The 16,521-nt window shown below is 45.8% G+C and overlaps 1 protein-coding gene across 1 annotated transcript in view; it reads right to left on the reverse strand.

The window, feature by feature from the left end:
* LOC135563494 (zinc finger protein 850-like) overlaps window positions 1-16,521 on the reverse strand; it is a 64,241-nt gene that overhangs the window by 46,643 nt on the left and 1,077 nt on the right. The window lies entirely within an intron of this gene.

The raw sequence follows: 16,521 nt of genomic DNA on the forward strand, positions 1-16,521 counted from the left end.
AGTAGCCTACAGTAGGTTGTATCTCTCTAGGTCATGCCAGTAGGTTACAGTAGGTTGTAACTCTCTAGGTCATGCCAGTAGGCTACAGTAGGTTGCATCTCTCTAGGTCATGGCAGTAGGTTACAGTAGGTTGTATCTCTCCAGGTCATGCCAGTAGCATACAGTAGGTTGTATCTCTCTAGGTAATGGCAGTAGGTTACAGTAGGTTGTATCCAAGTGGTTCTCTCTCTCTAGGTCATGCCAGCAGGCAACAGTAGGTTGTATCCAAGTGGTTGTATCTCTCTAGGTCATGGCAGTAGGCTAAAGTAGATAAAATCTCTCTAGGTCATGCCAGTAGGTTACAGTAGGTTATATCTCTCTAGTTCATGCCAGTAGGCTACAGTAGGTTGCATCTCTCTAGTTCATGGCAGTAGGTTACAGTAGGTTGTATCTCTCCAGGTCATGCCAATATCCTACAGTAGGTTGTATCTCTCCAGGTCATGCCAATAGCCTACAGTAGGTTTTATCTCTCTAGTTCATGCCAGTAGGTTACAGTAGGTTTTATCTCTCTAGTTCATGCCAGTAGGCTACAGTAGGTTGTATCTCTCTAGGTCATGCCAGTAGCCTACAGTAGGTTGTATCTCTCTAGGTCATGCCAGTAGGCTACAGTAGATTGTATCTCTCTAGGTCATGGCAGTAGGTTACAGTAGTTGTATCCAAGTGGTTCTCTCTCTCTAGGTCATGCCAGTGGGCAACAGTAGGTTGTATCTCTCTAGGTCATGGCAGTAGGTTACAGTAGGTTGTATCCAAGTGGTTCTCTCTCTCTAGGTCATGCCAGTAGGCAACAGTAGGTTGTATCCAAGTGGTTGTATCTCTCTAGGTCATGCCAGTAGGTTACAGTAGGTTTTATCTCTCTAGTTCATGCCAATAGGTTGCAGTAGGTTGTAACTCTCTAGGTCATGCCAGTAGGCTACATTAGGCTATATCGCTCTAGGTCATGCCAGTAGGCTACAGTAGGTTGTATCTCTCTAGGTCATGACAGTAGGCTACAGTAGGTTGCATCTCTCCAGGTCATGCCAGTAGCCTACAGTAGGTTGTATCTCTCTAGGTCATGCCAGTAGGTTACAGTAGGTTGTAACTCTCTAGGTCATGCCAGTAGGCTACAGTAGGTTGCATCTCTCTAGGTCATGGCAGTAGGTTACAGTAGGTTGTATCTCTCCAGGTCATGCCAGTAGCATACAGTAGGTTGTATCTCTCTAGGTAATGGCAGTAGGTTACAGTAGGTTGTATCCAAGTGGTTCTCTCTCTCTAGGTCATGCCAGCAGGCAACAGTAGGTTGTATCCAAGTGGTTGTATCTCTCTAGGTCATGGCAGTAGGCTAAAGTAGATAAAATCTCTCTAGGTCATGCCAGTAGGTTACAGTAGGTTATATCTCTCTAGTTCATGCCAGTAGGCTACAGTAGGTTGCATCTCTCTAGTTCATGGCAGTAGGTTACAGTAGGTTGTATCTCTCCAGGTCATGCCAATATCCTACAGTAGGTTGTATCTCTCCAGGTCATGCCAATAGCCTACAGTAGGTTTTATCTCTCTAGTTCATGCCAGTAGGTTACAGTAGGTTTTATCTCTCTAGTTCATGCCAGTAGGCTACAGTAGGTTGTATCTCTCTAGGTCATGCCAGTAGGCTACAGTAGGTTGCATCTCTCTAGGTCATGGCAGTAGGTTACAGTAGGTTGTATCTCTCCAGGTCATGCCAGTAGCCTACAGTAGGTTGTATCTCTCTAGGTCATGCCAGTAGGTTACAGTAGGTTGTAACTCTCTAGGTTATGCCAGTAGGCTACAGTAGCTCGTAACTCTCTAGGTCATGCCAGTAGACTACAGTAGGTTGTAACTCTCTAGGTCATGCCAGTAGGCTACAGTAGGTTGCATCTCTCTAGGTCATGGCAGTAGGTTACAATAGGTTGTATCTCTCCAGGTCATGCCAGTAGCCAACAGTAGGTTGTAACTATCTAGGTCATGCCAGTAGGCTACAGTAGGTTCTATCTCTCTAGGTCATGGCAGTAGGTTACAGTAGGTTGTATCCAAGTGGTTCTCTCTCTCTCTCTAGGTCATGCCAGTAGGCAACAGTAGGTTGCATCTCTCTAGGTCATGCCAGTAGGCTACAGTAGATTGTATCTCTCTAGGTCATGGCAGTAGGTTACAGTAGGTTGTATCTCTCCAGGTGATGCCAGTAGCCTACAGTAGGTTGTATCTCTCCAGGTCATGCCAGTAGCCTACAGTAAGTTGTATCTCTCTAGGTCATGGCAGTAGGCTACAGTAGGTTGTATCCAAGTGGTTCTCTCTCTCTAGGTCAAGCCAGTAGGCAACAGTAGGTTGTATCTCTCTAGGTCATGGCAGTAGGTTACAGTAGGTTGTATCCAAGTGGTTCTCTCTCTCTAGGTCATGCCAGTAGGTTACAGTAGGTGTTATCTCTCTAGTTTATGCCAGTAGGTTACAGTAGGTTGTAACTCTCTAGGTCATGCCAGTAGGCTACATTAGGCTGTATCGCTCTAGGTCATGCCAGTAGGCTACAGTAGGTTGTATCTCTCTAGGTCATGCCAGTAGGCTACAGTAGGTTGCATCTCTCTAGGTCATGGCAGTAGGTTACAGTAGGTTGTATCTCTCCAGGTCATGCCAGTAGCCTACAGTAGGTTGTAACTATCTAGGTCATGCCAGTAGGCTACAGTAGGTTGTATCTCTCTAGGTCATGGCAGTAGGTTACAGTAGGTTGTATCCAAGTGGTTCTCTCTCTCTAGGTCATGCCAGTAGGCAACAGTAGGTTGCATCTCTCTAGGTCATGCCAGTAGCCAACAGTAGGTTGTAACTATCTAGGTCATGCCAGTAGGCTACAGTAGGTTGTATCTCTCTAGGTCATGGCAGTAGGTTACAGTAGGTTGTATCCAAGTGGTTCTCTCTCTCTAGGTCATGCCAGTAGGCTACAGTAGTTGTATCGCTTTAGGTTATGCCAGTAGAATACAGTAGGTTGTATATCTCTAGGTCATGCCAGTAGGCTACAGTAGGTTGCATCTCTCTAGGTCATGCCAGTAGCCTACAGTAGGTTGTATCTCTCTAGGTCATGCCAGTAGGCAACAGTAGGTTGTATCCAAGTGGTTGTATCTCTCTAGGTCATGGCAGTAGGCTAAAGTAGTTTACATCTCTCTAGGTCATGCCAGTAGGTTACAGTAGGTTTTATCTCTCTAGTTCATGCCAGTAGGTTACAGTAGGTTGTAACTCTCTAGGTCATGGCAGTAGGTTACAGTAGGTTGTATCTCTCCAGGTCATGCCAGTAGCCTACAGTAGGTTTTATCTCTCTAGGTCATGCCGGTAGCCTACAGTAGGTTACAGTAGGTTGTAACTCTAGGTCATGCCAGTAGGCTACAGTAGATTGTATCTCTCTAGGTCATGGCAGTAGGTTACAGTAGTTGTATCCAAGTGGTTCTCTCTCTCTAGGTCATGCCAGTGGGCAACAGTAGGTTGTATCTCTCTAGGTCATGGCAGTAGGTTACAGTAGGTTGTATCCAAGTGGTTCTCTCTCTCTAGGTCATGCCAGTAGGCAACAGTAGGTTGTATCCAAGTGGTTGTATCTCTCTAGGTCATGCCAGTAGGTTACAGTAGGTTTTATCTCTCTAGTTCATGCCAATAGGTTGCAGTAGGTTGTAACTCTCTAGGTCATGCCAGTAGGCTACATTAGGCTATATCGCTCTAGGTCATGCCAGTAGGCTACAGTAGGTTGTATCTCTCTAGGTCATGACAGTAGGCTACAGTAGGTTGCATCTCTATAGGTCATGGCAGTATGTTACAGTAGGTTGTATCTCTCCAGGTCATGCCAGTAGCCTACAGTAGGTTGTATCTCTCTAGGTCATGCCAGTAGGTTACAGTAGGTTGTAACTCTCTAGGTCATGCCAGTAGGCTACAGTAGGTTGCATCTCTCTAGGTCATGGCAGTAGGTTACAGTAGGTTGTATCTCTCCAGGTCATGCCAGTAGCATACAGTAGGTTGTATCTCTCTAGGTAATGGCAGTAGGTTACAGTAGGTTGTATCCAAGTGGTTCTCTCTCTCTAGGTCATGCCAGCAGGCAACAGTAGGTTGTATCCAAGTGGTTGTATCTCTCTAGGTCATGGCAGTAGGCTAAAGTAGATAAAATCTCTCTAGGTCATGCCAGTAGGTTACAGTAGGTTATATCTCTCTAGTTCATGCCAGTAGGCTACAGTAGGTTGCATCTCTCTAGTTCATGGCAGTAGGTTACAGTAGGTTGTATCTCTCCAGGTCATGCCAATATCCTACAGTAGGTTGTATCTCTCCAGGTCATGCCAATAGCCTACAGTAGGTTTTATCTCTCTAGTTCATGCCAGTAGGTTACAGTAGGTTTTATCTCTCTAGTTCATGCCAGTAGGCTACAGTAGGTTGTATCTCTCTAGGTCATGCCAGTAGGCTACAGTAGGTTGCATCTCTCTAGGTCATGGCAGTAGGTTACAGTAGGTTGTATCTCTCCAGGTCATGCCAGTAGCCTACAGTAGGTTGTATCTCTCTAGGTCATGCCAGTAGGTTACAGTAGGTTGTAACTCTCTAGGTTATGCCAGTAGGCTACAGTAGCTCGTAACTCTCTAGGTCATGCCAGTAGACTACAGTAGGTTGTAACTCTCTAGGTCATGCCAGTAGGCTACAGTAGGTTGCATCTCTCTAGGTCATGGCAGTAGGTTACAATAGGTTGTATCTCTCCAGGTCATGCCAGTAGCCAACAGTAGGTTGTAACTATCTAGGTCATGCCAGTAGGCTACAGTAGGTTCTATCTCTCTAGGTCATGGCAGTAGGTTACAGTAGGTTGTATCCAAGTGGTTCTCTCTCTCTCTAGGTCATGCCAGTAGGCAACAGTAGGTTGCATCTCTCTAGGTCATGCCAGTAGGCTACAGTAGATTGTATCTCTCTAGGTCATGGCAGTAGGTTACAGTAGGTTGTATCTCTCCAGGTGATGCCAGTAGCCTACAGTAGGTTGTATCTCTCCAGGTCATGCCAGTAGCCTACAGTAAGTTGTATCTCTCTAGGTCATGGCAGTAGGCTACAGTAGGTTGTATCCAAGTGGTTCTCTCTCTCTATGTCAAGCCAGTAGGCAACAGTAGGTTGTATCTCTCTAGGTCATGGCAGTAGGTTACAGTAGGTTGTATCCAAGTGGTTCTCTCTCTCTAGGTCATGCCAGTAGGCTACAGTAGTTGTATCGCTTTAGGTTATGCCAGTAGAATACAGTAGGTTGTATATCTCTAGGTCATGCCAGTAGGCTACAGTAGGTTGTATCTCTCTAGGTCATGGCAGTAGGTTACAGTAGGTTGTATCCAAGTGGTTCTCTCTCTCTAGGTCATGCCAGTAGGTTACAGTAGGTGTTATCTCTCTAGTTTATGCCAGTAGGTTACAGTAGGTTGTAACTCTCTAGGTCATGCCAGTAGGCTACATTAGGCTGTATCGCTCTAGGTCATGCCAGTAGGCTACAGTAGGTTGTATCTCTCTAGGTCATGCCAGTAGGCTACAGTAGGTTGCATCTCTCTAGGTCATGGCAGTAGGTTACAGTAGGTTGTATCTCTCCAGGTCATGCCAGTAGCCTACAGTAGGTTGTAACTATCTAGGTCATGCCAGTAGGCTACAGTAGGTTGTATCTCTCTAGGTCATGGCAGTAGGTTACAGTAGGTTGTATCCAAGTGGTTCTCTCTCTCTAGGTCATGCCAGTAGGCAACAGTAGGTTGCATCTCTCTAGGTCATGCCAGTAGCCAACAGTAGGTTGTAACTATCTAGGTCATGCCAGTAGGCTACAGTAGGTTGTATCTCTCTAGGTCATGGCAGTAGGTTACAGTAGGTTGTATCCAAGTGGTTCTCTCTCTCTAGGTCATGCCAGTAGGCTACAGTAGTTGTATCGCTTTAGGTTATGCCAGTAGAATACAGTAGGTTGTATATCTCTAGGTCATGCCAGTAGGCTACAGTAGGTTGCATCTCTCTAGGTCATGCCAGTAGCCTACAGTAGGTTGTATCTCTCTAGGTCATGCCAGTAGGCAACAGTAGGTTGTATCCAAGTGGTTGTATCTCTCTAGGTCATGGCAGTAGGCTACAGTACTTTACATCTCTCTAGGTCATGCCAGTAGGTTACAGTAGGTTTTATCTCTCTAGTTCATGCCAGTAGGCTACAGTAGGTTGTATCTCTCTAGGTCATGGCAGTAGGTTACAGTAGGTTGTATCCAAGTGGTTCTCTCTCTCTAGGTCATGCCAGTAGGCAACAGTAGGTTGCATCTCTCTAGGTCATGCCAGTAGCCAACAGTAGGTTGTAACTATCTAGGTCATGCCAGTAGGCTACAGTAGGTTGTATCTCTCTAGGTCATGGCAGTAGGTTACAGTAGGTTGTATCCAAGTGGTTCTCTCTCTCTAGGTCATGCCAGTAGGCTACAGTAGTTGTATCGCTTTAGGTTATGCCAGTAGAATACAGTAGGTTGTATATCTCTAGGTCATGCCAGTAGGCTACAGTAGGTTGCATCTCTCTAGGTCATGCCAGTAGCCTACAGTAGGTTGTATCTCTCTAGGTCATGCCAGTAGGCAACAGTAGGTTGTATCCAAGTGGTTGTATCTCTCTAGGTCATGGCAGTAGGCTACAGTACTTTACATCTCTCTAGGTCATGCCAGTAGGTTACAGTAGGTTGTATCTCTCCAGGTCATGCCAGTAGCCTACAGTAGGTTTTATCTCTCTAGGTCATGCCGGTAGCCTACAGTAGGTTACAGTAGGTTGTAACTCTAGGTCATGCCAGTAGGCTACAGTAGATTGTATCTCTCTAGGTCATGGCAGTATGTTACAGTAGGTTGTATCCAAGTGGTTCTCTCTCTCTAGGTCATGCCAGTAGGCAACAGTAGGTTGTATCTCTCTAGGTCATGGCAGTAGGTTACAGTAGGTTGTATCCAAGTGGTTCTCTCTCTCCAGGTCATGCCAGTAGCCTACAGTAGGTTGTATCTCTCTAGTTCATGGCAGTAGGTTACAGTAGGTTGAAACTCTCTAGGTCATGCCAGTAGGCTACAGTAGTTGTATCGCTTTAGGTTATGCCAGTAGAATACAGTAGGTTGTATATCTCTAGGTCATGCCAGTAGGCTACAGTAGGTTGTATCTCTCTAGGTCATGGCAGTAGGTTACAGTAGGTTGTATCCAAGTGGTTCTCTCTCTCTAGGTCATGCCAGTAGGCTACAGTAGTTGTATCGCTTTAGGTTATGCCAGTAGAATACAGTAGGTTGTATATCTCTAGGTCATGCCAGTAGGCTACAGTAGGTTGCATCTCTCTAGGTCATGCCAGTAGCCTACAGTAGGTTGTATCTCTCTAGGTCATGCCAGTAGGCAACAGTAGGTTGTATCCAAGTGGTTGTATCTCTCTAGGTCATGGCAGTAGGCTACAGTAGTTTACATCTCTCTAGGTCATGCCAGTAGGTTACAGTAGGTTTTATCTCTCTAGTTCATGGCAGTAGGTTACAGTAGGTTGAAACTCTCTAGGTCATGCCAGTAGGCTACAGTAGTTGTATCGCTTTAGGTTATGCCAGTAGAATACAGTAGGTTGTATATCTCTAGGTCATGCCAGTAGGCTACAGTAGGTTGTATCTCTCTAGGTCATGGCAGTAGGTTACAGTAGGTTGTATCCAAGTGGTTCTCTCTCTCTAGGTCATGCCAGCAGGCAACAGTAGGTTGTATCCAAGTGGTTGTATCTCTCTAGGTCATGGCAGTAGGCTAAAGTAGTTTAAATCTCTCTAGGTCATGGCAGTAGGTTACAGTAGGTTGTATCTCTCCAGGTCATGCCAATAGCCTACAGTAGTTTGTATCTCTCTAGGTCATGCCGGTAGCCAACAGTAGGTTACAGTAGGTTGTAACTCTAGGTCATGGCAGTAGGTTACAGTAGGTTGTATCCAAGTGGTTCTCTCTCTCTAGGTCATGCCAGTGGGCAACAGTAGGTTGTATCTCTCTAGGTCATGGCAGTAGGTTACAGTAGGTTGTATCCAAGTGGTTCTCTCTCTCTAGGTCATGCCAGTAGGCAACAGTAGGTTGTATCCAAGTGGTTGTATCTCTCTAGGTCATGCCAGTAGGTTACAGTAGGTTTTATCTCTCTAGGTCATGCCAGTAGGCTACAGTAGGTTGCATCTCTCTAGGTCATGGCAGTAGGTTACAGTAGGTTGTATCTCTCCAGGTCATGCCAGTAGCCTACAGTAGGTTGTATCTCTCTAGGTCATGCCAGTAGGTTACAGTAGGTTGTAACTCTCTAGGTTATGCCAGTAGGCTACAGTAGCTCGTAACTCTCTAGGTCATGCCAGTAGACTACAGTAGGTTGTAACTCTCTAGGTCATGCCAGTAGGCTACAGTAGGTTGCATCTCTCTAGGTCATGGCAGTAGGTTACAATAGGTTGTATCTCTCCAGGTCATGCCAGTAGCCAACAGTAGGTTGTAACTATCTAGGTCATGCCAGTAGGCTACAGTAGGTTCTATCTCTCTAGGTCATGGCAGTAGGTTACAGTAGGTTGTATCCAAGTGGTTCTCTCTCTCTCTAGGTCATGCCAGTAGGCAACAGTAGGTTGCATCTCTCTAGGTCATGCCAGTAGGCTACAGTAGATTGTATCTCTCTAGGTCATGGCAGTAGGTTACAGTAGGTTGTATCTCTCCAGGTGATGCCAGTAGCCTACAGTAGGTTGTATCTCTCCAGGTCATGCCAGTAGCCTACAGTAAGTTGTATCTCTCTAGGTCATGGCAGTAGGCTACAGTAGGTTGTATCCAAGTGGTTCTCTCTCTCTATGTCAAGCCAGTAGGCAACAGTAGGTTGTATCTCTCTAGGTCATGGCAGTAGGTTACAGTAGGTTGTATCCAAGTGGTTCTCTCTCTCTAGGTCATGCCAGTAGGCTACAGTAGTTGTATCGCTTTAGGTTATGCCAGTAGAATACAGTAGGTTGTATATCTCTAGGTCATGCCAGTAGGCTACAGTAGGTTGTATCTCTCTAGGTCATGGCAGTAGGTTACAGTAGGTTGTATCCAAGTGGTTCTCTCTCTCTAGGTCATGCCAGTAGGTTACAGTAGGTGTTATCTCTCTAGTTTATGCCAGTAGGTTACAGTAGGTTGTAACTCTCTAGGTCATGCCAGTAGGCTACATTAGGCTGTATCGCTCTAGGTCATGCCAGTAGGCTACAGTAGGTTGTATCTCTCTAGGTCATGCCAGTAGGCTACAGTAGGTTGCATCTCTCTAGGTCATGGCAGTAGGTTACAGTAGGTTGTATCTCTCCAGGTCATGCCAGTAGCCTACAGTAGGTTGTAACTATCTAGGTCATGCCAGTAGGCTACAGTAGGTTGTATCTCTCTAGGTCATGGCAGTAGGTTACAGTAGGTTGTATCCAAGTGGTTCTCTCTCTCTAGGTCATGCCAGTAGGCAACAGTAGGTTGCATCTCTCTAGGTCATGCCAGTAGCCAACAGTAGGTTGTAACTATCTAGGTCATGCCAGTAGGCTACAGTAGGTTGTATCTCTCTAGGTCATGGCAGTAGGTTACAGTAGGTTGTATCCAAGTGGTTCTCTCTCTCTAGGTCATGCCAGTAGGCTACAGTAGTTGTATCGCTTTAGGTTATGCCAGTAGAATACAGTAGGTTGTATATCTCTAGGTCATGCCAGTAGGCTACAGTAGGTTGCATCTCTCTAGGTCATGCCAGTAGCCTACAGTAGGTTGTATCTCTCTAGGTCATGCCAGTAGGCAACAGTAGGTTGTATCCAAGTGGTTGTATCTCTCTAGGTCATGGCAGTAGGCTACAGTACTTTACATCTCTCTAGGTCATGCCAGTAGGTTACAGTAGGTTTTATCTCTCTAGTTCATGCCAGTAGGCTACAGTAGGTTGTATCTCTCTAGGTCATGGCAGTAGGTTACAGTAGGTTGTATCCAAGTGGTTCTCTCTCTCTCATGCCAGTAGGCAACAGTAGGTTGCATCTCTCTAGGTCATGCCAGTAGCCAACAGTAGGTTGTAACTATCTAGGTCATGCCAGTAGGCTACAGTAGGTTGTATCTCTCTAGGTCATGGCAGTAGGTTACAGTAGGTTGTATCCAAGTGGTTCTCTCTCTCTAGGTCATGCCAGTAGGCTACAGTAGTTGTATCGCTTTAGGTTATGCCAGTAGAATACAGTAGGTTGTATATCTCTAGGTCATGCCAGTAGGCTACAGTAGGTTGCATCTCTCTAGGTCATGCCAGTAGCCTACAGTAGGTTGTATCTCTCTAGGTCATGCCAGTAGGCAACAGTAGGTTGTATCCAAGTGGTTGTATCTCTCTAGGTCATGGCAGTAGGCTACAGTACTTTACATCTCTCTAGGTCATGCCAGTAGGTTACAGTAGGTTGTATCTCTCCAGGTCATGCCAGTAGCCTACAGTAGGTTTTATCTCTCTAGGTCATGCCGGTAGCCTACAGTAGGTTACAGTAGGTTGTAACTCTAGGTCATGCCAGTAGGCTACAGTAGATTGTATCTCTAGGTCATGGCAGTATGTTACAGTAGGTTGTATCCAAGTGGTTCTCTCTCTCTAGGTCATGCCAGTAGGCAACAGTAGGTTGTATCTCTCTAGGTCATGGCAGTAGGTTACAGTAGGTTGTATCCAAGTGGTTCTCTCTCTCCAGGTCATGCCAGTAGCCTACAGTAGGTTGTATCTCTCTAGTTCATGGCAGTAGGTTACAGTAGGTTGAAACTCTCTAGGTCATGCCAGTAGGCTACAGTAGTTGTATCGCTTTAGGTTATGCCAGTAGAATACAGTAGGTTGTATATCTCTAGGTCATGCCAGTAGGCTACAGTAGGTTGTATCTCTCTAGGTCATGGCAGTAGGTTACAGTAGGTTGTATCCAAGTGGTTCTCTCTCTCTAGGTCATGCCAGTAGGCTACAGTAGTTGTATCGCTTTAGGTTATGCCAGTAGAATACAGTAGGTTGTATATCTCTAGGTCATGCCAGTAGGCTACAGTAGGTTGCATCTCTCTAGGTCATGCCAGTAGCCTACAGTAGGTTGTATCTCTCTAGGTCATGCCAGTAGGCAACAGTAGGTTGTATCCAAGTGGTTGTATCTCTCTAGGTCATGGCAGTAGGCTACAGTAGTTTACATCTCTCTAGGTCATGCCAGTAGGTTACAGTAGGTTTTATCTCTCTAGTTCATGGCAGTAGGTTACAGTAGGTTGAAACTCTCTAGGTCATGCCAGTAGGCTACAGTAGTTGTATCGCTTTAGGTTATGCCAGTAGAATACAGTAGGTTGTATATCTCTAGGTCATGCCAGTAGGCTACAGTAGGTTGTATCTCTCTAGGTCATGGCAGTAGGTTACAGTAGGTTGTATCCAAGTGGTTCTCTCTCTCTCTAGGTCATGCCAGCAGGCAACAGTAGGTTGTATCCAAGTGGTTGTATCTCTCTAGGTCATGGCAGTAGGCTAAAGTAGTTTAAATCTCTCTAGGTCATGGCAGTAGGTTACAGTAGGTTGTATCTCTCCAGGTCATGCCAATAGCCTACAGTAGTTTGTATCTCTCTAGGTCATGCCGGTAGCCAACAGTAGGTTACAGTAGGTTGTAACTCTAGGTCATGGCAGTAGGTTACAGTAGGTTGTATCCAAGTGGTTCTCTCTCTCTAGGTCATGCCAGTGGGCAACAGTAGGTTGTATCTCTCTAGGTCATGGCAGTAGGTTACAGTAGGTTGTATCCAAGTGGTTCTCTCTCTCTAGGTCATGCCAGTAGGCAACAGTAGGTTGTATCCAAGTGGTTGTATCTCTCTAGGTCATGCCAGTAGGTTACAGTAGGTTTTATCTCTCTAATTCATGCCAATAGGTTGCAGTAGGTTGTAACTCTCTAGGTCATGCCAGTAGGCTACATTAGGCTGTATCACTCTAGGTCATGCCAGTAGGCTACAGTAGGTTGTATCTCTCTAGGTCATGCCAGTAGGCTACAGTAGGTTGCATCTCTATAGGTCATGGCAGTAGGTTACAGTAGGTTGTATCCAAGTGGTTCTCTCTCTCCAGGTCATGCCAGTAGCCTACAGTAGGTTGTATCTCTCTAGTTCATGCCAGTAGGTTACAGTAGGTTGAAACTCTCTAGGTCATGCCAGTAGGCTACAGTAGTTGTATCGCTTTAGGTTATGCCAGTAGAATACAGTAGGTTGTATATCTCTAGGTCATGCCAGTAGGCTACAATAGGTTGTATCTCTCTAGGTCATGGCAGTAGGTTACAGTAGGTTGTATCCAAGTGGTTATCTCTCTCTAGGTCATGCCAGCAGGCAACAGTAGGTTGTATCCAAGTGGTTGTATCTCTCTAGGTCATGGCAGTAGGCTAAAGTAGTTTAAATCTCTCTAGGTCATGCCAGTAGGTTACAGTAGGTTTTATCTCTCTAGTTCATGCCAGTAGGCTACAGTAGGTTGCATCTCTCTAGGTCATGGCAGTAGGTTACAGTAGGTTGTATCTCTCCAGGTCATGCCAATAGCCTACAGTAGGTTGTATCTCTCTAGGTCATGCCGGTAGCCTACAGTAGGTTACAGTAGGTTGTAACTCTAGGTCATGCCAGTAGGCTACAGTAGATTGTATCTCTCTAGGTCATGGCAGTAGGTTACAGTAGTTGTATCCAAGTGGTTCTCTCTCTCTAGGTCATGCCAGTGGGCAACAGTAGGTTGTATCTCTCTAGGTCATGGCAGTAGGTTACAGTAGGTTGTATCCAAGTGGTTCTCTCTCTCTAGGTCATGCCAGTAGGCAACAGTAGGTTGTATCCAAGTGGTTGTATCTCTCTAGGTCATGCCAGTAGGTTACAGTAGGTTTTATCTCTCTAGTTCATGCCAATAGGTTGCAGTAGGTTGTAACTCTCTAGGTCATGCCAGTAGGCTACATTAGGCTGTATCGCTCTAGGTCATGCCAGTAGGCTACAGTAGGTTGTATCTCTCTAGGTCATGCCAGTAGGCTACAGTAGGTTGCATCTCTATAGGTCATGGCAGTAGGTTACAGTAGGTTGTATCTCTCCAGGTCATGCCAGTAGCCTACAGTAGGTTGTATCTCTCTAGGTCATGCCAGTAGGCTACAGTAGGTTGTAACTCTCTAGGTCATGCCAGTAGGCTACAGTAGGTTGCATCTCTCTAGGTCATGGCAGTAGGCTACAGTAGGTTGTAACTCTCTAGGTCATGCCAGTAGGTTACAGTAGGTTGTATCTCTCCAGGTCATGCCAGTAGCCTACAGTAGGTTGTATCTCTCTAGGTCATGCCAGTAGGCTACAGTAGGTTGTAACTCTCTAGGTCATGCCAGTAGGCTACAGTAGGTTGCATCTCTCTAGGTCATGGCAGTAGGTTACAGTAGGTTGTAACTCTCTAGGTCATGCCAGTAGGTTACAGTAGGTTGTAACTCTCTAGGTCATGGCAGTAGGTTACAGTAGGTTGTAACTCTCTAGGTCATGCCAGTAGGTTACAGTAGGTTGTAACTCTCTAGGTCATGCCAGTAGGCTACAGTAGGTTGTATCTCTCTAGGTCATGGCAGTAGGTTACAGTAGGTTGTATCCAAGTGGTTCTCTCTCTCTAGGTCATGCCAGTAGGCAACAGTAGGTTGTATCCAAGTGGTTGTATCTCTCTAGGTCATGCCAGTAGGTTACAGTAGGTTTTATCTCTCTAGTTCATGCCAGTAGGTTACAGTAGGTTGTAACTCTCTAGGTCATGCCAGTAGGCTACATTAGGCTGTATCGCTCTAGGTCATGCCAGTAGGCTACAGTAGGTTGTATCTCTCTAGGTCATGGCAGTAGGTTACAGTAGGTTGTATCTCTCCAGGTCATGCCAGTAGCCTACAGTAGGTTGTATCTCTCTAGGTCATGCCAGTAGGTTACAGTAGGTTGTAACTCTCTAGATCATGCCAGTAGGCTACAGTAGGTTGCATCTCTCTAGGTCATGCCAGTAGGCTACAGTAGGTTGTAACTCTCTAGGTCATGCCAGTAGGCTACAGCAGGTTGTAACTCTCTAGGTCATGCCAGTAGGCTACAGTAGGTTGTATCTCTCTAGGTCATGCCAGTAGGCTACAGTAGGTTGCATCTCTCTAGGACATGGCAGTAGGTTACAGTAGGTTGTAACTCTCTAGGTCATGCCAGTAGGCTACAGTAGGTTGTAACTCTCTAGGTCATGCCAGTAGGCTACAGCAGGTGGTAACTCTCTAGGTCATGCCAGTAGGCTACAGTAGGTTGCATCTCTCTAGGTCATGGCAGTAGGTTACCGTAGGTTGTATCTCTCCAGGTCATGCCAGTAGCCTACAGTAGGTTGTATCTCTCTAGATCATGCCAGTAGGTTACAGTAGGTTGTAACTCTCTAGGTCATGCCAGTAGGCTACAGTAGGTTGTATCTCTCTAGGTCATGCCAGTAGCCTACAGAAGGTTACAGTAGGTTGCATCTCTCTAGGTCATGGCAGTAGGTTACAGTAGGTTGTATCTCTCCAGGTCATGCCAGTAGCCTACAGTAGGTTGTATCTCTCTAGGTCATGCCAGTAGGTTACAGTAGGTTGTAACTCTCTAGGTCATGCCAGTAGCTACAGTAGGTTGTAACTCTCTAGGTCATGCCAGTAGGCTACAGTAGGTTGTAACTCTCTAGGTCATGCCAGTAGCCTACAGTAGGTTGTATCTCTCTAGGTCATGCCAGTAGGTTACAGTAGGTTGTATCTCTCTAGGTCATGCCAGTAGGTTACAGTAGGTTGTAACTCTCTAGGTCATGCCAGTAGGCTACAGTAGGTTGTATCTCTCTAGGTCATGCCAGTAGCCTACAGTAGGTCACAGTAGGTTGTAACTCTCTAGGTCATGCCAGTAGGCTACAGTAGGTTGTATCTCTCTAGGTCATGCCAGTAGCCAACAGTAGGTTGTAACTATCTAGGTCATCCCAGTAGGCTACAGTAGGTTGTATCTCTCTAGGTCATGCCAGTAGGTTACAGTAGGTTGTATCCAAGTGGTTCTCTCTCTCTAGGTCATGCCAGTAGGCAACAGTAGGTTGTATCCAAGTGGTTGTATCTCTCTAGGTCATGCCAGTAGGTTACAGTAGGGTTTATCTCTCTAGGTCATGCCAGTAGGCTACAGTAGGTTGTATCTCTCTAGGCCATGCCAGTAGATGACAGTAGGTTGTATCTCTCTAGGTCATGGCAGTAGGTTACAGTAGGTTGCATCCAAGTGGTTGTATCTCTCTAGGTCATGGCAGTAGGTTACAGTAGGTTATAACTCTCTAGGTCATGGCATTAGGCTACAGTAGGTTGCATCTCTCTAGGTCATGGCAGTAGGTTACCGTAGGTTGTATCTCTCCAGGTCATGCCAGTAGCCTACAGTAGGTTGTATCTCTCTAGATCATGCCAGTAGGTTACAGTAGGTTGTAACTCTCTAGGTCATGCCAGTAGGCTACAGTAGGTTGTATCTCTCTAGGTCATGCCAGTAGCCTACAGAAGGTTACAGTAGGTTGCATCTCTCTAGGTCATGGCAGTAGGTTACAGTAGGTTGTATCTCTCCAGGTCATGCCAGTAGCCTACAGTAGGTTGTATCTCTCTAGGTCATGCCAGTAGGTTACAGTAGGTTGTAACTCTCTATGTCATGCCAGTAGCTACAGTAGGTTGTAACTCTCTAGGTCATGCCAGTAGGCTACAGTAGGTTGTAACTCTCTAGGTCATGCCAGTAGCCTACAGTAGGTTGTATCTCTCTAGGTCATGCCAGTAGGTTACAGTAGGTTGTATCTCTCTAGGTCATGCCAGTAGGTTACAGTAGGTTGTAACTCTCTAGGTCATGCCAGTAGGCTACAGTAGGTTGTATCTCTCTAGGTCATGCCAGTAGCCTACAGTAGGTCACAGTAGGTTGTAACTCTCTAGGTCATGCCAGTAGGCTACAGTAGGTTGTATCTCTCTAGGTCATGCCAGTAGCCAACAGTAGGTTGTAACTATCTAGGTCATCCCAGTAGGCTACAGTAGGTTGTATCTCTCTAGGTCATGCCAGTAGGTTACAGTAGGTTGTATCCAAGTGGTTCTCTCTCTCTAGGTCATGCCAGTAGGCAACAGTAGGTTGTATCCAAGTGGTTGTATCTCTCTAGGTCATGCCAGTAGGTTACAGTAGGGTTTATCTCTCTAGGTCATGCCAGTAGGCTACAGTAGGTTGTATCTCTCTAGGCCATGCCAGTAGATGACAGTAGATTGTATCTCTCTAGGTCATGGCAGTAGGTTACAGTAGGTTGCATCCAAGTGGTTGTATCTCTCTAGGTCATGGCAGTAGGTTACAGTAGGTTATAACTCTCTAGGTCATGGCATTAGGTTACAGTAGGTTGCATCCAAGTGGTTTTAGCTCTCTAGGTCATGCCAGTTGGCTAGTGTCGAATTTGGTCAACAACAAAATTAATGGCTTATTTGCTACGTGAGGTATACTTGATCAAACAGAAGTTTGGTCATTCTTCGGTTGTTATGTGGACAGGACACGTGACATACCGACAACTTTGATAAAAACACTATTGGAGTGGTCTCCAGATCGCTATGTATATT

The sequence above is a fragment of the Oncorhynchus nerka genome, linkage group LG21 (genome assembly GCF_034236695.1).
Source record: "Oncorhynchus nerka isolate Pitt River linkage group LG21, Oner_Uvic_2.0, whole genome shotgun sequence".
Lineage (NCBI taxonomy): Eukaryota > Metazoa > Chordata > Actinopteri > Salmoniformes > Salmonidae > Oncorhynchus > Oncorhynchus nerka.